The following is a 21,549-nucleotide window of genomic DNA, read 5'->3' on the forward strand; positions in this document are numbered from 1 at the left end:
CATCTGGCCCTGGGCTTTCCTTAGGCGGAAGTTCTCTAATTGCCATTTCTATTTCAGAGCTTGAACTAGGCCTGTTTGCTTAGTTCTTCTTGGTTTAGTGTGGGTATGTTAATATTGGCTAGGAATTCATCCATTTCATCTAGATTCTCAAATTTGTTGGCATAAAGGTTTGAGAAGTATTCCCTCATGATGTTCTGGATCTTGGTAATTTCTGTCATGATATTACCATTTTCATCTGCGATTTTGTTTATTTGATATGCTCTCTTCTTTTTTTGGTAAGATTTGCTAAGGGCTTGTCAATTTTGTTAATTCTTTCAAAGAACCAACTCCTTGCTTTGTTGATTCTTTCTATAGTTTTTTTGGATTCCAAATCATTTAATTCTGCTTTGATTTTAATTATTTGCTTTCTTGTACTGGGATTAGGGTTGGTTTGTTGCTCTTTTTCCAGGAGCTTAAGGTGGGACATTAACTTGTTGGTTTGCAATTTTTCCAACTTGTTGTTGTAGGCACTCAGCGCTATAAATTTTCCTCTGCGTACTGCCTTTGCTGTGTCCCAAAGGAGTTGGTATTTTGTGTGCTCCTTACTGTTAAATTTCATAAACTGTTGGATTTCTGTTCTGGTCTCTTCGATGACCCATTGGTGATTCAACAATGTGTTGTTTAATCTCCATGAGTTACAGGGTTTTCGTTGGTGGAGATGTGTGTTCAGTTCCAGTTTGATGCCTTTGTGGTCTGAGAGTGTGCATGGAATAATTTCTGTGTTTCTGAATCTGTCCAGGTTTGTTTTATGGCCTAAGATGTGATCTATTTTGGAAAATCTTCCATGTGCTGCTGAGAAAAACGTATATTGTGTTGTTGCTTGGTGGAATATTCTGTAGATGTCTGTTAGATCTAGTTGGTCTATATAGTTGTTCAGTTCTAAGGTTTCTCTGTTGAGTTTTTTCCTTGTTGATCTATCCATAGGTGAAAGTGGTGTTTTTAAAATCACCGACATTCACTGTATTTCGATCTATGTATGGTTCAGTGTAAGTAAAGTTTGCTTGATGAAGTTTGGAGCTCCGGGATTGGGTGTGTAAATATTTAGGATCGTTATGTCTTCCTGGAGGAAAGATCCCTTTAGTAGTATGTAGCAACCTTCTTTGTCTTTTCTTACTAATTTTGGTTTGAAGTCTATTTTATCTGATATGAGGATGGCAACTCCAGCCTGTTTATGGGGGCCGTTAGCTTGATGGAGTTTATTCCAACCTCTCACTTTCAAAAGATGCTTGTTTTTTGGGTAAGATGTGTCTCTTGAAGACAGCAGAACGATGGCTCTTGCTTTTTGATCCAACTAGACAGCCTATGCCGTTTAATTGGAGAGTTGAGTCCATTGATATTGAGAGTTAGGATTGAGAGATATTTATTAGATCCTACCATTTTTAAAAGCTTTTATTTGGGCCTGTGTCTTGACAGTTCTTGTGGTCCTTAGGTGGTATGCTGTTTAGGTGCCATTTCTTTCCCTATATTGCCTTTATTTTGATTTTCTATGTATAGAACATCTTTCAGAATTCTCTGTAGTGTTGGTTTTGTTGCAACATATTGTTGCAGCTTTTCCCTGGAATGGAATATTTTTATTGTTCCCTCAGTTATGAATGAGAGCTTAGCTGGGTACAGTATTCTTGGTTGGTAGTTATTTGACTTAAGGGCATGACATATATGCTTCCAGTCACTTCTTGCTTGCATGGTCTCTGCTGAGTAATCTGGGGTTATTATGATTGGTTTTCCTTTATAGGTTGCTGAACCCTTTTCCCTGGCTGCCTTTAGGATCCTTTTTTTGGTTTCTACTGATCCAGTTCGGATTACGATGTGGCGGTGAGGTGTTCTTTTCTGGTCAGGTCTGTTTGGGGTTCTAAAAGCTTCTTGTATCTGGATGGGTCTGCCCTTCTGGATATTTGGGAAATTCTCTGAGATGATTCCCTGAAGTATATTTCCAATACCATTGACCTCTTTCTCCAGACCCTCCTCAATACCAATTAGCCTTAGATTAGGTTTCCTAATTGTATCTTGGACCTCCTGAAGCACTCTCTCATTTTTCCTAGATTTGGATTGACTCATTTTCTGTTCTTTCTGTATAATAACTAAATTATCTTCAGCCCCGAAATTCTCTCCTCTGCATTGTCTAACCTGCTATCAAAGCTATCTACTTTATTTTTCATCTCCCTTGCTACTAATTGCTCATTTTTGATGCCTTGCATCTCTTCTTTTAGATCATGCATGGATTTCTTTAGCTCCTTGATTTCCATTTGAGTGGTTAGCTCAGTAGCTTTATTTTCTTTGAACATTGCTGGAGTTCGGTCACCTTTTTATTTGTGGATTGTATGAATTCATCCATCTTTCTTTGAACAGCCTTTATTATGGCTTCCTTTATGGCTTCTTCTTTTTCACTTATTACCTTGTTTATGGTTTCCTCTTGTTCAGCTATGGCTTCCTCCCTTATCTCTTTCTTTATATTTTCCCATTTTTCATTAATGATGTTTATCAATTGCATTTGTACAGCACTTGGAAGACTCTCCTCTAGGCTTGCCAGTGACTGTTCCATTGGCTGTTTACATTGGGTGGAGGAGGTGGGAGATGTTGTTTCTTGATTTGACATTTTTCTTGAGTTTCTTGTTCTGCCCATTTGAAAATGGGAGCAAGATTAATACTAAACACGATTATAGTTTTTCAGATATAACCAACCTAGACCTCTGTAGCTGGCAGACTCTAGATGTTCACAAGTTTTGATTGGTGTTATCACTCTTTTCGTGCAGTTACCGACTAGTCTAGTTATTCACTGATAAGCGATTTATATCCAAAACAGTAAGCCTCTCAATCCAATCTCTATTGTCTTTAAGTCCCTCTGAGCCTAGAGGAAAATTAAACACCTAGATATAAAATGTTGCTCAACAGCCATCAAGTGTAGATCCATGCAGTATAAGGGTTGAAAGAGGAGCAGAGGTCCAGGGATAGAAAAATAGAATGAGAGAGGTCAGGGGGTAAGCAGGTAGAGTATTTGAGTACAAAGTTTGGAAAGTATTAGAATAAAACTTATGTGTTGCTGCGCGACTAGCTCTTAGCCCAACCAGTGGCCTCACAGTGGACCATGGGATGGATCTGCGAGCTTCTGTCTGAGCGAGGTTGGCGGACGTTTTCCTGTGCTGCTTCCAGGGGCGGCCCCAAGCCAAGGGTCTGGGGATTGAGAGTTTCAGGAGCTCTCAACAGGGCCAGCAGGAGTCCCCTCTGTTCCCAGGGGCGGGGCCCAGCTGGGGAAGTGGGCTCCAAGGGCGGAGCTGCGCCTTTTTGGTTCTCAGAAGGGTAGCTTGGCTGCTGGTTGGCCCTTCAGATCTCTGCTGTGTTTCCACTGCTTTGTCAGAGTCTGTGACTGTGGGGGGGGCCCTCGGTGGTGTGTTGCTCAGGATTCCCACCTGGAGGATGCCCCACTCGAAAATTGAGGGGGGTAGATGCTGGCTCCTATTTACCCGCACCCCCTACCCACTGTTATAAGGCAGGGTCTCAAAGCCCTCCACTCTCCAGATCCAGTGACCTGGGTGAGGAGCCTGGTGGGCGGGTGGGAGCTGGGACAGCTCCGCCTTCCCTGGTGCGGTGCTGAGTCTTAGGGTCCGCCCGCTTGTCAGTCTCCAGTCAGAGGGCTGGGGGTTGAGCCCGTTGGGCGGGTGGGAGTTGGGACAGCCCCGCCTCCCTTGATGGGGTGCTGGGTCTTATGGGTAGCCCGCCTATCAATCTCCAGTCAATGGCCTGAGGGAGGGGGCTGTTGAGGGAAGGGACAGGATTCTAAATTCCTTGCCCCCCTGCTCCCACCAGTCTTTCTCGAGCGGGGTGTTGGGGTTTGACTTAAGTTCTATTGCTTGGCACCTGCTCCGCTTTCCCGATGTGTTTGGGGATGCGCTGTATTACTCACGCCTCTGCGTCCGTCTGCGGGTGCTCCACGGTGGTGGGGAGTCTTTCACTCCCCTCGGGTCTCCGCCGCCGTCTGGGTTCCACTGCTTGCTGTTCTGTTTCCGCGTCTGGGCTCTGCTGCTTCCGCCGTTCGCTGACCCGGTTCTGTGCTGGTTTGTGCAGCCGTTGGGCTCCCAGCCTGGTGCCCTCCACTGCCGCTGCTTTTCGTGGGTTAGAGCCGGTGCCCGCCCCCGCTTTCCCCGCGTGGAGCCGGCGCCCACTCAAGCCGCTTTTCCCAGCTTAGTCCTGCGCGGCTTTCCGCTGCTTTGGGCGAGAGGTGGGGGAGGGGTCCTCGGGTTCCGAATTCTTTGAGAAAGTTGGATGTGAGCTTTATCTGGACTTCTTTTCCGGTTTGAGTCCTTCTCAGTTGTTTTTTGAGTTTGTTGTTGTGGATTTCTTCAGAAAGTTGTCTCATGGGACTCCCTGGTTCACTCTTTTTGTCAGAGAAAGCTAGGCAGCGTCCGTATTGTCTAGGCGCCATCTTCCTTCCCCCTTCCACAGAATTTTTTTTTAAAAAAGAATGATTAATTTAAAACAAAGCAATCAAGAATGAAAGTAAAGATTAAAAATACATTTGCAAGGAAAATGTTGTGAAAGAACAGTCCTAAAAATGGAAATTACTGCCATTGGGAAAACTACTTAACACCTTCTGCAAGTATAAATAATTCCTCCACCTTCTAATCATAAGAATTCTCTCATTAGCTGACAAATAAAGGTGAGGAGTACTATTTTCAGCACCTATGCAAAACAAGGTGAATTTAATGAGACTGTGGTAGTGTGATATTTTTCCTCTGAGAGAAGCTGAAACTTAGAAGCAGATCATCAGATCTGCTTTGCAAAGCCAGAGCTGTGCAGTAAATAAGCAGCTGCCATATCCAGTGGATTCTGAGGGGAAAAGAAAACTTTCCAGATACAGATGGCCATTTTTATTCAAGGTATTTTGAATATAGGGATAGTCACCTGAGAAATGGAATTAATAGCCCTCAGAAATATCTTCTTTCAGCTTGAACTATGACAAAGTCTCAAGTTTCTGCTTCTGTGTGGTGTATAGAAACTTGCTGTACCTGGAAACAGGCCCATCATGAGTGAGTCTAAACTCCTTCAAATAGCTATTTACAGAGTAGATTTCATCAGACTTTTCCTTGGGAAGTAATTTTAAGTAATTTCTCTGTCTCTGAAATAGTTTGCTAGCTTTTTCCCCCTCCCATTTTATGAATGAAGAAATTTGAGTAATTGAGAGGCTGTATACCTGCTCTTAGCAGTTTTGCTGGGAGACCTCCATGCTTAAGTACAAGTATTGAGTCATGGCCCCAAACCACTTTCTTAGGCTAATCTCAACCAGAGCAATGACCTAAACAGTGAACAGGATTCTAGATAAACAGAAATTTGGGTGAGAGCTTTGACTAGCAAATCCTGAAGAAAATTATATAAGTAATGCTGAAGACCAGTTTGCTTTTTTCCCCCATTATTTTCTTGGGCTACATCCTGCTTGCGAAAGTCTTTTGAAGGTCAGAACTAATAATAAATTGCAGTGAGAAAATGTACTTGAGACCTTCTAAAAGCACTCAGAATCTAAGGTTTGAACAGCCTTTAGTAGAGGTTTTGAGAAGAGCTCAGCAGGGCAGAGAAAAACAATAAACAATACTCCTTGATAACCCTCTGGCTTTTTCTAGCAGTAGCTTATGTTTTTGCACAAGCTATCTATTTAAGCATCAAGAAATGTTACTTGTATTTCAGTAGCTTGGAATTTTATTTTGTTACACAGTATTTTAAAATTGATAAAAGATTTTTACTCAGAGACAAGTCAAGAACAAAGGAACAAAAGGTGCATGGTATCCTCAATATGTGGCTATTAGATCCAAAGAGTACAAGAGTAAAGACTCAATAGTTGCATACCCAATGCTATGGACATGATATTGGAGATAAACACAACTACATAGATATAAAAACCTATGACTCCATAGACATAATGTTTTATTCCATAATAATATGTATCTACGATATATGAACTCTTACCCTAATTTTGATTATGTTCTAAAAACTAAGTGCCAGTGATTGTATATAGAGATTCCTTTCTTGAATACTTGTTTGTTGAACATGTCATTTGAAATATGATTCAAAAATCAATGTTAATACATTTTTAAAACAATTTTTACTCAGCTAATGAAATAATTTTGAGTTGGAATTTTATTAAATGAAGTTTTTTCAAACTAATTTTTATTATGTAAAAACCAGAAGAAAGCTTCAAATTGAATGATAAACCTAATTTGAAAGATAATTGGAAAAGTGAATAAATTTGACACAATCTGACCTTAACTTCTATGCTTGTAACATATAATCATATTTGACTTCAAGAAATAGGGTTTTGTAGAATTCTGAAATAACTTTTTTTTGTTGTTCATGTGTCTTGAACTTTGGGCTCTGACACTGTTCCTGAGCTCAAGGCTACAACCCTACCCCTTGAGCCACAGCTCAACTTCTGGTTTTCTGGTAGTTAATTGGAGATAAGAGTCTCATGGACTTTAGTGCCTGGGCTGGTTTGAACTGCAATCCTCAGATCTCATCCTCTGTTAAGAATATCCTAGACTTGGATAAGTGGGACTGCATTAAACTGCAGAGCTTTTGTATGGCAAAGGACATAGCTAGTAAACTAATCAGGAAGCCTACAGAGTGGGAGAAGATCTTCACCAACCAAACAACGGACAAAGGCCTCATATCTAAAATATATCAACAACTCAAAAAAGTGAATCACTCCAAAACTAACCTCCAAAGTAACAACCATCCCATTAAAAAATGGGCCAAAGACTTAGAGAGTCTTCTCTGAAGAAGAAACAAAAATGGCCTATAGACACATGAAGAAATGCTCAACATCTCTGGTCATAAAAGAAATGCAAATCAAAACAACTCTAAGATTCCACCACACTCCAGCTAGAATGGCCAGGATCAGGAAAACGAATGACAACAGATGCTGGAGGGGATGTGGCCAGGAGGGATCACTACTACACTTTTGGTGGGAGTGCAAACTCGTTCAACCACCATGGAAAGCAGTGTGGCAGTGCCTCAAAAGGCTAAACATAGAACTCCCCTATGATCCAGCAATTCCACTACTTGGCATATACCCAACCACCCAGAAACAAGGACATACTAAATCCACTAGCACAACAATGTTCATTGCAGCACTATTCACCATAGCAAAGATATGGAACCAACCTAGATGTCCCTCAGTTGACGAGTGGATCAACAAGTTGTGGTATTTGTACACAATGGAAATCTATGGTGCTGTCAGAAAGAATGACATCGCCCCATTTGTTAGGAAATGGAAAGACTTAGAAAAAATCATATTAAGTAAAGGAAGCCAGACTCAAAGGAACTTAGGCTCAATGGTTTCCGTCATTCGTCATAATCAGTAGAAACCTTAGGCTCTACTAGCAGAGATTTGCAATAGAGCAAAACCTTGATACATAAGGCCATATAATGTGAAGCTAATTGAAAGGACCTCCAGGATATTGAAACAAAAGCCATATAATGAATGATTGTTGTCCTTAATGTACTATGTTGTCTCTCATCTCCTTTGCTGTCCCTTGGTTATCTCATATTGGTATAGTATCTCACTTTGTTATCTGATGGATTGAATTTATTTGTATTTGGATATTTGAAATTTGATAGGGAAGGGGGGAAAACCAAGACGGGTGGGGGGTGTGGGGGGGAAAGGAAATGGGTACCAAGACATGTGAAAGGGTATCAATGTATGTGAATTAATGCACCTTCTATCTGGCAAATATCATGTAACCCTTTTACTAATTACAATAAAAAAAATAAAAAAAAGAATATCCTAGACCTATTCTAGTTATTATCATTGTGGCAGCCTGTGTTTGGGGGGCCTGGCTTGCTTTGCTTAATATGTTTTTGTCCCAAGTCTTCCCATTTCCTTATGAATGGGGCAATGTCATTCTGGTGGAAGCATAGAATTCCTACACACACGCACACACACACATATATATGTATATGTAAATATACATATATATACATATTTGTATATACAACATATAATTTTAGTTTTTGAACATGTATGCCTACCTTAGTACATGTGTCTCATTAAGCTACACCATAGGAAAACAGTCAGAGAAGCCTGCGGCTCTGTCATGCCTGAGGCTGTGTGTGCTGGGCCACGTGTCTCCACAATTCTCCTCTGAGATGTCTTGAAGTTATTGGGTTTTCTCTTTGATTTCTACAACTTTGAGCCTATAACTAATATTCTCATTCTTTGAAGACCAGGTGAATCAGGCTAACTATTCTGTTTTCAAGCTTCTGATTTTGGACTGAATGTATTGTCTTTCTGACTTTTATTCTATGATAGACATTTCTGAGGGCTAGAGTTTAGTAAAGGTTTGGAACTTAATACTGAGAAAAAAGGATTCAGTATCTTTAAGGTTATTTTTACTTCGTTTTTTAGTTTTTCTTCATGAACATAGCTTCAGAAATTGAATCTGTGACTACAGTACTATCAATTCAGTTCTTAATTTACTGCAAATTAGAAGAATTTTCAGTCAACTCTGGTTTTCTCATTTAAATTATACCATATAATTACCCTTTTAATTTGTTTGTATGTTGATAAATTGACTAAGGTTGTATGTATAACTAGTAATCTTTTTGGAAAATGCCAGTAAGAGCATTTTGTATATGTGTCTACCATATAATTTTGAAAAGGCATTTAGATGATTGATTATTTTCACTTTTCATTGGATAGACGTTCCAGAATGAACATGGCCACAGATTTTATGTACTGTAGGTTCTATGAAAATTGAAATCTGACAGTATACTAGCAGTTATGAATAAAACTAGATTACTATATAAAACCTTGAATGTTCTAACTTAAGCCCACAGACTAAAAAATAATAATAAAGGAATCATTGTTTTGCTTTTAATTTTGGTTGTAAGGCTTGAATTTCAGGCCTCTACCCTATCTTTTGCTCAAGGCTAACACTCTACCACTTTGAGCCATAATACCACTTCCAGTTTTCTGGTGGGTAATTTGAGATTAATCCTGCCCGAGCTGGCTTTGAACTTCGATCCTCAGATCTCAGCCTCTTGAGTAGGAAGGATTCTAGACATGAGCCAGCAGACCTAGCCAGGGATCTTGTTTTGATCATACAAAAGATCTATTATGTACCTAAGTTTTGTATAATTCTAATTTGACCTAGCTTACATTATTTGACAAAGGGTATCTATTCACTCACTCTGAACTTTAAGGTGATGCCTATCCAGCCATGGGTGTTCTCAAAAACGATGATGAGTGAGTATGCAAATTCATGGTTCCTTCCAGCTACTTTTCCTTTTCCATTGTCTTTATGATTTTCAACATAGTGTCCAGTGAGTATCACTGAATGTAAATTCACTGAATGTAAATTCATTCATCCATTGTCCCACCATTTCAGTCCCACCATTTCTCCCTCCTACCTCCCCCAAAGAGACAAACTTACGTACAAAACAAAAGGAATAGATATCAGGCCTAGGACATTTACCCAATCGTCCAGAAACAAGGACATACTAAATCCACCAGCACAACGATGTTCATTGCAGCACTATTTACCATAGCAAAGATATGGAACCAACCCAGATGCCCCTCAGTTGATGAGTGGATCAACAAGATGTGGTATTTATACACAATGGAATTCTATGCTGCTGTCAGAAAGAACAACATCGCCCCATTTGTAAGGAAATGGAAAGACTTAGAAAAAATCATATTAAGTGAAGTAAACTAGACTCAAAGGATCAGAGGCTCAAAGATTTCCCTCATTTGTCATAATCAGTAGAAACCTTGGGCTCTCCTAGCAGAGATTTACAATAGAACAAAACCTAGATACTTAAGGCCATACAGAATGATGCTAAATGAAAAGACCTCCAGGATATAGAATCAAAAGCCATATAATGAGTGATTGTTGTCCTTAATGTACTATGTTATCTCTCATCTCTTTTGCTGTCCCTTGGCTATCTCATATGGTTACAGTATTTCACCTTGTATATATGTTTATTTGGTTATTTGAAATTGGATAGGGAAGGGGGAAAACAAGATGAGGGGCACTTGTAGGGGGAGGGAAATGGGGACCAAGACATGAGAAAGGGTATCAATGTATGTGAAGTAATGCACCTTCTATCTGGTGAATATAATGTAACCCTTTCATTAATTACAATAAAAATATATGAAAAAAAAGAAATCAGACCCAAGAGCGTGGCCTAGTGGTAGAGTGCTTGCCTAGCATGCATGAAGCCCTCTGATTCCTGGGTACCACATACATATAAAAAGCCAGAAGTGGTGCTATGTCTCAAGAGTTAGACTGCTAGCCTTGAGAAAGCCCAAGTATAGTGCTCAGGCCTCAGGGCCCCAGGACTGGATAAAAAAAAATTAGGTACAAAAATAAAAAACAGTGACAAAGCAGAAAAAATCCCAACAAGCAAAGAACCAAAAACCCCAAAATCTTCTTGTTTCCATTTCTTGGACTTCATTTCACTAATCAACATTGTGATCCAATGCACATAGCCTTGGTCCCTTGTGATCCTCTTCGGTGGATATCCACCGTGGTCCAACAGGGTGAAATGGTATAATCTGGCTTAATTTATCGCGGCCAAGACTCTTTTCTCAAAGAGCAGGGCTGCTAATGATCTAGGGTTTTTTTTTTGTTTTTTCTTTTGTTTTGTTTTTCATCTATCAGTGTTTGTTTGTTTGTCTCTGTACTAGTTTGGAAATCAGATCCCAGGAGTATTTCTAGTCCATCATCTCTGATACTATTCAGTGTTTTTCCAATCTTTTCATTCCATGCGGCTCCAGTTGGATTGTTTCTTAGTATATAATTAAGTTTACCATTTCTTTCTATAGTTTTTTCTGCTATTCAGTCCATCTAGTAAGTGTTTATTTTGTATATTATTTCAGTTTTCAAATTTTCATTTAAAATAACCTTTTTATTTGGAAAATCCCAAAGTTTCCATTTTTCAAGGGTTTTTTTTATCCCTCTTTCATAAAACTAAGTTATGACTGTGTGAACATTGGTATCTGCTCATTCTAACCTATTGAATATTGTGTTTGGAATCTGTTAATGCTCTTGAACATTAATTCCTTGAACATTGTTGAACATTTTTCTTTTCCTTCTTATTTGACAACTAGTTTTTGGCCAGGTTCTGATGACTCATGCCTGTAACCCTAGCTATTCAAGAGGCTGAGACCTGAGGATCTTGGTTCAAATCCAGCATGACCAGGAAAGTCTGTGACACTCTTACCTCCAATTAAGCACCAGAAGACCAGAAGCAGTGCTGTGGCTCAAGTGGTAGAATATTAGCCTTGAGTTCAAAAGCTTCTGGGATAGCACTCAGGTGGTCCTGAGTTCAATCCCCACAACTGACCTCACCTCACAAAAAAGTATGTTCTGATAAACCTATTTGGAGAATATTTGTTTAAATCAATAGACATTCTTATTTAGTTTTCCCTTCAAATCCTATTCTGACCTCTGTTGGCTGGAGTTCTAACGTCAATTCCATTTTTAAAGCCTTTGCTTTGTTGTTTGCCTCCCTTCTGCTTAACTGACATCAGAAACCTACGGGAACTAGGAAGGTGACAGACACCATTGGTCAGCCATCAGGCATCTGGTGGTATTTGTATCGTTTCCACAGCTAGGATTATATACATCTGTCTTTATCATATCCTGTCTTCTGCATAATATTCTTAACTTCACAATATCACAGAATCCATGGTTTTTGTTTCTCATCACAAAGTCAGAAATACAAATTTCTATACTATTATTTCTGAGGCTTCTTGAAAAAAAGAATTTTTTCATTGAATTTATATTTTCAAATATATAAAGCAGAATTCTTGTATGGTTAAATCCTGGTCTCTGCCATTAGTTACAACTAAAACTTCTGGACAAGAAATGTACAATAATTGAAGGAAAAATAAATAGCAGATAGACTAGGAAGAAAAGTAAAACAAAACAAAACATTTTTTCCCTAAAAAAAATCTGTCCTTCAAAGCAAGCCAGTCATCCTGGATACTGCTACCCATTTTATGCCAAATAACTGATGCTTGGGGACCAGCCTCTGCCTCCAGGGCAGGCAGAGCAAGAAGATGAAAATAAGACCCAGGATGTCCACCATGCTTTCTGTTTCACCACACATACACCACAGAGACATGTTTCCATGACAACACCCTTTGTTGTGTGCAGATTCAGACTGCTGTGAGTATGCATGCGTAGGGATGGGGGAGCAGGAATAAGCTGACTAACATAGTCCTTCAGGTTTGCTTGTTTGTCAGAGTCCTTAAAATGTTGTGGTAAGTCTCCTGTCCAGATTTTTAAGTTATAATCAACGGAAGGGAAGAGTGTGAACTCCATGTTGACCACACTAGAATGCTCTACTGGCATTTCAAAATATCAATTCATGATATTTGAAATTATCGATTCTTTGAAAAATCTTCCTTTTTCTAGAAACTTTGAAAATTAAATCTGAACTGAAGAAGTAAGCAGAGAAGAGAATCCTTGTCTTTGTTACTGTATCTATAGGAAGACAACTTTAATTGATTTATCTTAGTGATCTTTCATTCTTCTGTTATTTCATGTTCTTGTTAAATAAGTTGAAGGATCACCTGGGTTAGTTGCAAACACATGATGAAACTGCCCCTACCTGGCTATCAGAGTTGTTCTTTTATCTCCTTGCTTCAGAAACAGATCAGGTCTCTAGTATAGAAAGGAAAATTAAACTGGACACCTCTATGCCAAGTTATAAAAGTGAGACCCTATTTTCATTATTTTCCAAACATTTTTGCCACTCTGCTATTGACTGCACGTGACTGTGGTTTTATCCATTTATTGGTCTTCTAGATGAGCCTGTGGGAGGGACCATTAATTTGTAACTCAGAGGATTTTTCATAATGGTGTCACATTTGAGAGATGTACAAGAGGATGACGTGAGTAGCATTTCATTAAGGAGACTGGAGATAGCATATGTGAATTGCTATGTAGCAGATGTGTGTATATGACAATTCAGCAGAACATTTCTACAATTTCCTTCAAGGGATAAGAAATTGAATTAGAAACCCCAAAAGTATAACAATTGTTAAACTGTACCTGTAAAATTAGCAGCCAAAACCTTCTGGATGCATATGATTAGAAAACATGAGTAAAAAAATGTTTTCCATACAGTCATTCTCCTTACAGTGTGGCATGTATCTTAGCCACTTAATTCGAAAGACTTTAGTCATTTGTCTTCGAGACTCACGGAATGACATGCCATTCAGCATGTATCTCATTTTACCCATCCTTCCTATTGGGACATCATGGAGCACTGGTGGGACACTGAACCACATGCTAAGAACACATCAGTTCATCTACTTCTCCTGACAGCTCCAGGCAGCAGGCATTATTGTTGTTCTCCATTTTTATCAGAACCTAGAGAATTAGATGAATTGGCCAAAGATTTCTAGATAGAATCAGCAAAACTAACATGTATACAATTGGGCAACTGCTGTGTGCACATCTGTAACTACCGTACCCTGCTGCCTCTTAATTAGAGCAAACGAGTCGGCGGCTAGGGATACATTTCATTAGTGTCCTATCCAAAAAAATGTCTTTGAATGTAAGCAAGTACTGAAGGCCTAGCGTACCTCATCAATCTGACAAATTCAAATAGATTGTGGATGAATTAGGAACACCTTTGAATACACTTTGTATTACAGAATAGCAGGCTGTTGCTAACTGCACCTCCCTGCAGGTCTCATCTTGGGACAGTACTCCATAGGAATGCATATCTGTGTGCTGTTTCACAGGAGGCTGTCCCAGGCTACCATGGCTGTTTGAGTAAACACCATGTCTGTGATTGGTGGTGCATGGGGAGTCTAGGCTGGGCCTATCCATTTCTGCAATCAATTCAAATTTGTAGAGAGTTTTGACATATATAACTGCAGTGAGGAAGAGAACAGGAACACCTTTCAGAGAATATATGCATTGTCATAAATAGAATTACCATTTTCTGAAATACATATTGCTCTTATTTAGTTAGTACACACTAGACTGGGATAGATGGCTTGCTATGGTAATAATTTATCTAACAACAATACAATGTCAATGACTCCATGGTTCTTAATGTGCCCTTACCCGAAACATAGCAACTCCTTTGACTCTAGCACACAGTATTGGTCTGTTAACAAGGATGTCTTGCCCAGCAGGGGCCTACAGCCTTCCAATACTGTCTATTTTGACTTACAATGTCCAAGTTCAATATCTTATTTGTCTCAATTTCCATATTGGATGGGATGTAAGATTTACACACTACAAGATGTATATATTTCTTAGGATGTATATATAAGATGTATATATTACTGAGGTATTTGTTTTGAGAGTGTACACACATGATTTAACCCCATAAAACCAGTCAGTAGCCTGCTTTAACTTTCCCTCTTGGGGAATCTTGGCTCATGACTAGGACAGTTCTGAGTATCACAACTTGAGACAGGAATGTGCAAGAGATCAATAGATTTGCGATCTATTGCATACATTGCCAGGGAGGTGACTAAATATTCTATGATGCATTAAAACCACCCCTCATAACAAATAACCTGACGCACAATATAGCAACATTAGATAATGATATATACAGAAACATAATCTTCTCTTTTCTTATATAAAATACATCATGCAACAATTATTACTTGAGTGCTCGCTTCGGCAGCACATATACTAAAATTGGAACGATACAGATAAGATTAGCATGGCCCCTGTGCAAGGATGACACGCAAATTCGTGAAGCGTTCCATATTTTTACGGAAGCTTGCAGACCCATCCCATGGTCCACTGTGAGGCCACTGGTTGGGCTAAGAGCTAGTCGTGCAGCAACACATAAGTTTTATTCTAATACTTTCCAAACTTTGTACTCAAATACGCTACCTACTTACCCCCTGACCTCTCTCATTCTATTCTTCTATCTCTGGACCTCTGCTCGTCTTTCATCCCTTATACTGCTTGGATCTACACTTGATTGCTGTTGAGCAACACTGTATATCTAGGTGTTTAATTATTCTCTAGGCTGAGAGGGACTTAAAGACAATAGAGATTGGATTGAGAGGCTTATTGTTTTGGGTATAAATCACTTATCAGTGGATTATTAGACTGGTCGGTAACTGCACAAAAAGAAAGAGTGATAACACCAATCAAAACTTGTGAACATCTAGAGTCTCAGAGGTTTAGGTTGGTTACATCTAAAAAACTATAATCGTGTTTAGTATTAATCTTGCTCCCATTTTCAAATGGGCAGAACAAGAAACCCAAGAAAAATGTCAAATCAAAAGAAACATCATCCCCCACTCCCCCACCCAATGTAAACAGCCAATGGAACAGTCACTGGCAAACCTAGAGGAGAGTCTTCCAAGTGCTGTACAAATGCAATTGAAAAACATCATCAATGAAAAATGTGAAAAGATACAGAAAGAGATAAGGGAGGAAGCCATAGCTGAACAAGAGGAAACCATAAACAAGGTAATAAGTGAAAAAGAAGAAGCCATAAAGGAAACCATAATAAAGGCTGTTCAAAGAAAGATGGATGAATTCATACAATCCACAAATAAAAAGGTGACTGAACTCCAGCAAATGTTCAAAGAAAATAAAGCTACTGAGCTAACCACTCAAATGGAAATCAAGGAGCTAAAGAAATCCATACATGAGATGCAAGGCATCAATAATGAGCAATTAGAAGCAAGGGAGATGAAAAATAAAGTAGATAGCTTTGATAGCAGGTTAGACAATGCGGAGGAGAGAATTTCCGGGGCTGAAGATAATTTAGTTATTATACAGAAAGAACAGAAAATGAGTCAATCCAAATCTAGGAAAAATGAGAGAGCGCTTCAGGAGGTCCAAGATACAATTAGGAAACCTAATCTAAGGCTAATTGGTATTGAGGAGGGCGTGGAGAAAGAGGTAAATGGTATTGGAAATATACTTCAGGGAATCATCTCCCAAATATCCAGAAGGGCAGACCCATCCAGATACAAGAAGCTTTTAGAACACCAAACAGACCTGACCAGAAAAGAACATCCCACCGCCACATCGTAATCCGAACTGGATCAATAGAAACCAATAAAAGGATCCTAAAGGCAGCCAGGGAAAAGGGTTCAGCAACCTATAAAGGAAAACCAATCATAATAACCCCAGATTACTCAGCAGAGACCATGCAAGCAAGAAGTGACTGGAAGCATATATGTCATGACCTTAAGTCAAATAACTACCAACCAAGAATACTGTACCCAGCTAAGCTCTCATTCATAACTGAGGGAACAATAAAAATATTCCATTCCAGGGAAAAGCTGCAACAATATGTTGCAACAAAACCAACACTACAGAGAGTTCTCAAAGAGGTCCTATACATAGAAAACCAAAATAAATGCAATATAGGAAAAGAATGGCACCTAAACAGCATACCATCTATGGACCACAAAAACTGTCAAGACACAGGCCCAAATAAAAGCTTTTAAAAATGGTAGGACCTAATAAATATCTCTCAATCCTAACTCTCAATATCAATGGACTTAACTCTCCAATTAAACGGCATAGGCTGTCTTGTTGGATCAAAAAGCAAGAGCCATCGTTCTGCTGTCTTCAAGAGACACATCTTACCCAAAAAAACAATCATCTTTTGAAAGTGAGAGGTTGGAATAAACTCTATCAAGCTAACGGCCCCCATAAACAGGCTGGAGTTGCCATCCTCATATCAGATAAAATAGACTTCAAACCAAAATTAGTAAGAAAAGACAAAGAAGGTTACTACATACTACTAAAGGGATCTTTCCTCCAGGAAGACATAACGATCCTAAATATTTACACACCCAATCCCGGAGCTACGAACTTCATCAAGCAAACCATACATACATCGAAATACAGTGATTGTCGGTGACTTTAACACATCACTCTCACCTATGGACAGATCAGCAAGGAAAAAACTCAACAGAGAAACCTTAGAACTGGACAACTATATAGACCAACTAGATCTAACAGACATCTTAAGAATATTCCACCCAGCAACAACACAATATACGTTTTTCTCAGCAGCACATGGAACATTTTCCAAAATAGATCACATCTTAGGCCATAAAACAAACCTGGACAGATTCAGAAACACTGAAATTATTCAATGCACACTCTCAGACCATAAAGGCATCAAACTGGAACTGAACACACATCTCCACCAACGAAAACCATGTAACTCATGAAGACTGAACAAAACATTGTTGAATCACCAATGGGTTATCGAAGACATCAGAACAGAAATCCAAAAGTTTATGAAATTTAACAGTAAGGAGCACACAACATACCAACTCCTTTGGGACACAGCAAAGGCAGTACTCAGAGGAAAATTTATAGCGCTGAGTGCCTACAACAACGAGTTGGAAAAATTGCAAACCAACAAGTTAATGTCCCACCTTAAGCTCCTAGAAAAAGAGCAACAAACCAACCCTAATCCCAATAGAAGAAAGCAAATAATTAAAATCAAAGCAGAATTAAGTGATTTGGAATCCAAAACAACTATAGAAAGAATCAACAAAACAAGGAGTTGGTTCTTTCAAAGAATTAACAAAATTGACAAGCCCTTAGCAAATCTTACCAAAAAAGAAGAGAGCACATCGAAATAAACAAAATCGCAGATGAAAATGGTAATACCACGACAGAAATTACCAAGATCCAGAATATCATGAGGGAATACTTCTCAAACCTTTACGCCAACAGATTTGAGAATCTAGAAGAAATGGATGAATTCCTAGCCAATATTAACCTGCCCACACTGAACCAAGAAGAACTAAGCCAACTCAACAGGCCTATTTCAAGCTCTGAAATAGAAATGGCAATTAGAGAACTTCCACCTAAGAAAAGCCAAGGGCCAGATGGATTCACAGCTGAATTCTATAAGGTCTTCAAAGCAGAGCTCACACCAATACTCCTCAAGCTCTTCAACGAAATTGAAAATGAAGGTTCCTTACCAAACTCATTCTATGAAACCAGTATAACCCTCATCCCCAAACCAGAATAGAGATTCATCAAAGAAAGAGAACTGTAGACCTATATCTTTGATGAACATCGATGCAAAACTTCTCAACAAAATACTGGCCAACCGTCTACAACAACTCATCAAAAAAATTATACACTATGATCAAACTGAATTCATCACAGGGAGGCAAAGCTGGTTCAACATACGCAAATCGATTAATATAATTCAACACATCAACAGGAGCAAGGACAAAAATCACATGATTGTCTCAATAGACACGGAAAAGGCATTTGACAAGATCCAACACCCATTTATGTTAAAAGATCTGGAGAAACTAGGAATCCATGGAACATTCCTCAATGTAATAAAGGCTGTGTATGAGAAACCTACTGCTAGTATTACACTTAATGGTGAAAATCTAAAGCCATTCCCTCTAAAATCAGGAACGAGACAAGGATACCCACTCTCTCCACTCCTCTTTAACATAGTACTAGAATTCCTAGCCAGTGCAATAAGGCAAGAAGCAAGCATAAAGGGGATCCAAGTAGGGAAAGAGGAAATAAAACTATCCCTCTTTGCAGATGACGTGTTTCTGTATTTAAAGAATCCTATAGACTCTACTCCCAAACTCCTTGAGCTGATTCACAACTTTGGAAGAGTAGCAGGCTATAAAATCAACCCTCAAAAATCAACTGACTTCCTTTATGCCAACAGTGAGAGGAACGAGGCAAAATCAGGAAAGAAACTCCTTTCACAATAGCCTCAAAGAAAATAAAGTACCTAGGAATTAGCTTAACTAAAAATGTAAAGGACCTTTTTGACGAAAACTTTAAAACCCTAAAAAAGGAAATTAAAGCAGAACTAAGGAAATGGAAAAACCTCCCATGCTCCTGGATTGGAAGAATCAACATTTTGAAAATGAGAATCTTGCCAAGAGCTATCTACAAATTCAATGCAATACCCATCAACATCCCAATGTCATTCTTTAAAGAAATAGAAGAGGCAATCCAAAATTTCATATGGAATAATAAAAGACCCCATATAGCAAAAACTCTTCTTAGCAGAAAGAACAGCGCTGGAGGAATTTCCATTCCAAACTGTAGACTCTATTACAGAGCTATAATTCTCAAAACAGCTTGGTACTGCCACAGGAACAGGCCTGAGGACCAATGGAATAGAACTGAGGACCCAGATATTAAACCACAGACCTATAGCCACCCAAACTTTGACAATGGAGCCAAAAAATAGAATGGAAGAAAGACAGCCTCTTCAACAAGGTGTGATGGCAGAACGGGTTAAGCACCTGTAGAAAACTAAAGCTGGATCCTTCGTTGTCACCTTGCACTACAATTAACTCCAAATGGATCAAAGACCTGGAGGTAAAAGCTGACACACTGAAAACTTTACAGAAATGATTAGGAGATACACTAGGCCTCCTTGGCACAGGTCAAAACTTTCTTAATAAGAACAAAGAATTCCAACAAATCAGAGAAAGGCTGGATAAGTGGGACTGCATTAAACTGCAGAGCTTTTGTATGGCAAAGGACATAGCTAGTAAACTAATCAGGAAGCCTACAGAGTGGGAGAAGATCTTCACCAACCAAACAACGGACAAAGGCCTCATATCTAAAATATATCAACAACTCAAAAAAGTGAATCACTCCAAAACTAACCTCCAAAGTAACAACCATCCCATTAAAAAATGGGCCAAGAGAGGCTTCTCTGAAGAAGAAACAAAAATAGCCTATAGACACATGAAGAAATGCCCAACATCTCTGGTCATAAAAGAAATGCAAATCAAAACAACTCTAAGATTCCACCACACTCCAGCTAGAATGGCCAGGATCAGGAAAACGAATGACAACAGATGATGGAGGGGATGGGGCCAGGAGGGATCACTACTATACTGTTGGTGGGAGTGCAAACTCGTCCAACCACTATGGAAAGCAGTGTGGCAGTGCCTCAAAAGGCTAAACATAGAACTCCCCTATGACCCAGCAATTCCACTACTTGGCATTTACCCAACCACCCAGAAACAAGGACATACTAAACCCACTAGCACAACAATGTGCATTGCAGCACTATTCACCATAGCAAAGATATGGAACCAACTTAGATGTCGCTCAGTTGATGAGTGGATTAACAAGTTGTGGTATTTGTACACAATGGAATTCTATGCTGCTGTCAGAAAGAATGGCATCTCCCCATTTGTTAGGAAATGGAAAGACTTAGAAAAAAATCATATTAAGTGAAGTAAGCCAGACTCAAAGAACTTAGGCTCAATGGTTTCCCTCATTTGTCATAACCAGTAGAAACCTTGGGCTCTACTAGCAGAGATCTGCAATAGAGCAAAACCTTGATATATACAGCCATATAGTATGAAGGTAATTGAAAGGACCTCCAGGATACTGAAACAAAAGTCATATAATGAATGATTGTTATATAATGAATGTATTATGTTATCTTTCATCTCCTTTGCTGTCTCTTTGGTATCTCATATTGTTACAGCATCTCACTTTGTTATCTGATATATTGAATTTATTTGTATTTGGTTATTTGAAATTTGATAGGGAAAGGGGGAAAACCAAGATGGGGGTGGGGGGGTGGGGGGGGATGGTGATGGGTACCAAGACATATGAAAGGGTATCAATATATGTGAAGTAATGCACCTTCTATCTGGCAAATATCATGTAACCCTTTTTTAATTACAATAAAAAAATTATAGAAAAAAATCTTTGGAAGAGTATCAGGCTATAAAATCAACCCTCAAAAATCAACAGCCTTCCTTTACGCCAACAGTGAGAGGAACAAGGCAATAATCAGGAAAGAAACTCCTTTCACAATAGCCTCAAAGAAAATAAAGTACCTAGGAATTAGTTTAGCTAAGAATGTAAAGGACCTTTTTGACGAAAACTTAAAACCCTAAAAAAGGAAATTAAACCAGAACTAAGGAAATGGAAAAACCTCCCATGCTCCTGGATTGGAAGAATCAACATTTTGAAAATGAGAATCTTGCCAAGAGCTATCTACAAATTCAATGCAATACCCATCAACATCCCAATGTCATTCTTTAAAGAAATAGAAGAGGCAATCCAAAATTTCATATGGAATAATAAAAGACCCCATATAGCAAAAACTCTTCTTAGCAGAAAGAACAGCGCTGGAGGAATTTCCATTCCAAACTGTAGACTCTATTACAGAGCTATAATTCTCAAAACAGCTTGGTACTGCCACAGGAACAGGCCTGAGGACCAATGGAATAGAACTGAGGACCCAGATATTAAACCACAGACCTATAGCCACCCAAACTTTGACAATGGAGCCAAAAAATAGAATGGAAGAAAGACAGCCTCTTCAACAAGGTGTGATGGCAGAACGGGTTAAGCACCTGTAGAAAACTAAAGCTGGATCCTTCGTTGTCACCTTGCACTACAATTAACTCCAAATGGATCAAAGACCTGGAGGTAAAAGCTGACACACTGAAAACTTTACAGAAATGATTAGGAGATACACTAGGCCTCCTTGGCACAGGTCAAAACTTTCTTAATAAGAACAAAGAAT

General features: G+C 39.1%; 1 long non-coding RNA gene and 1 other non-coding gene across 2 annotated transcripts in view; one reads left to right on the forward strand and one right to left on the reverse strand.

The window, feature by feature from the left end:
• Positions 1 to 21,549, reverse strand: part of LOC150066376 (uncharacterized) — a 666,939-nt gene that overhangs the window by 236,281 nt on the left and 409,109 nt on the right. The window lies entirely within an intron of this gene.
• LOC150066377 (U6 spliceosomal RNA) lies at positions 14,670 to 14,776 on the forward strand. Its single transcript, XR_016534677.1, has one exon. It is a non-coding gene; the product is annotated as a U6 spliceosomal RNA (small nuclear RNA).

The sequence above is a fragment of the Megascapheus bottae genome, chromosome 2, assembly GCF_031878675.1.
Source record: "Megascapheus bottae isolate mThoBot1 chromosome 2, mThoBot2.hap1, whole genome shotgun sequence".
NCBI lineage: Eukaryota > Metazoa > Chordata > Mammalia > Rodentia > Geomyidae > Megascapheus > Megascapheus bottae.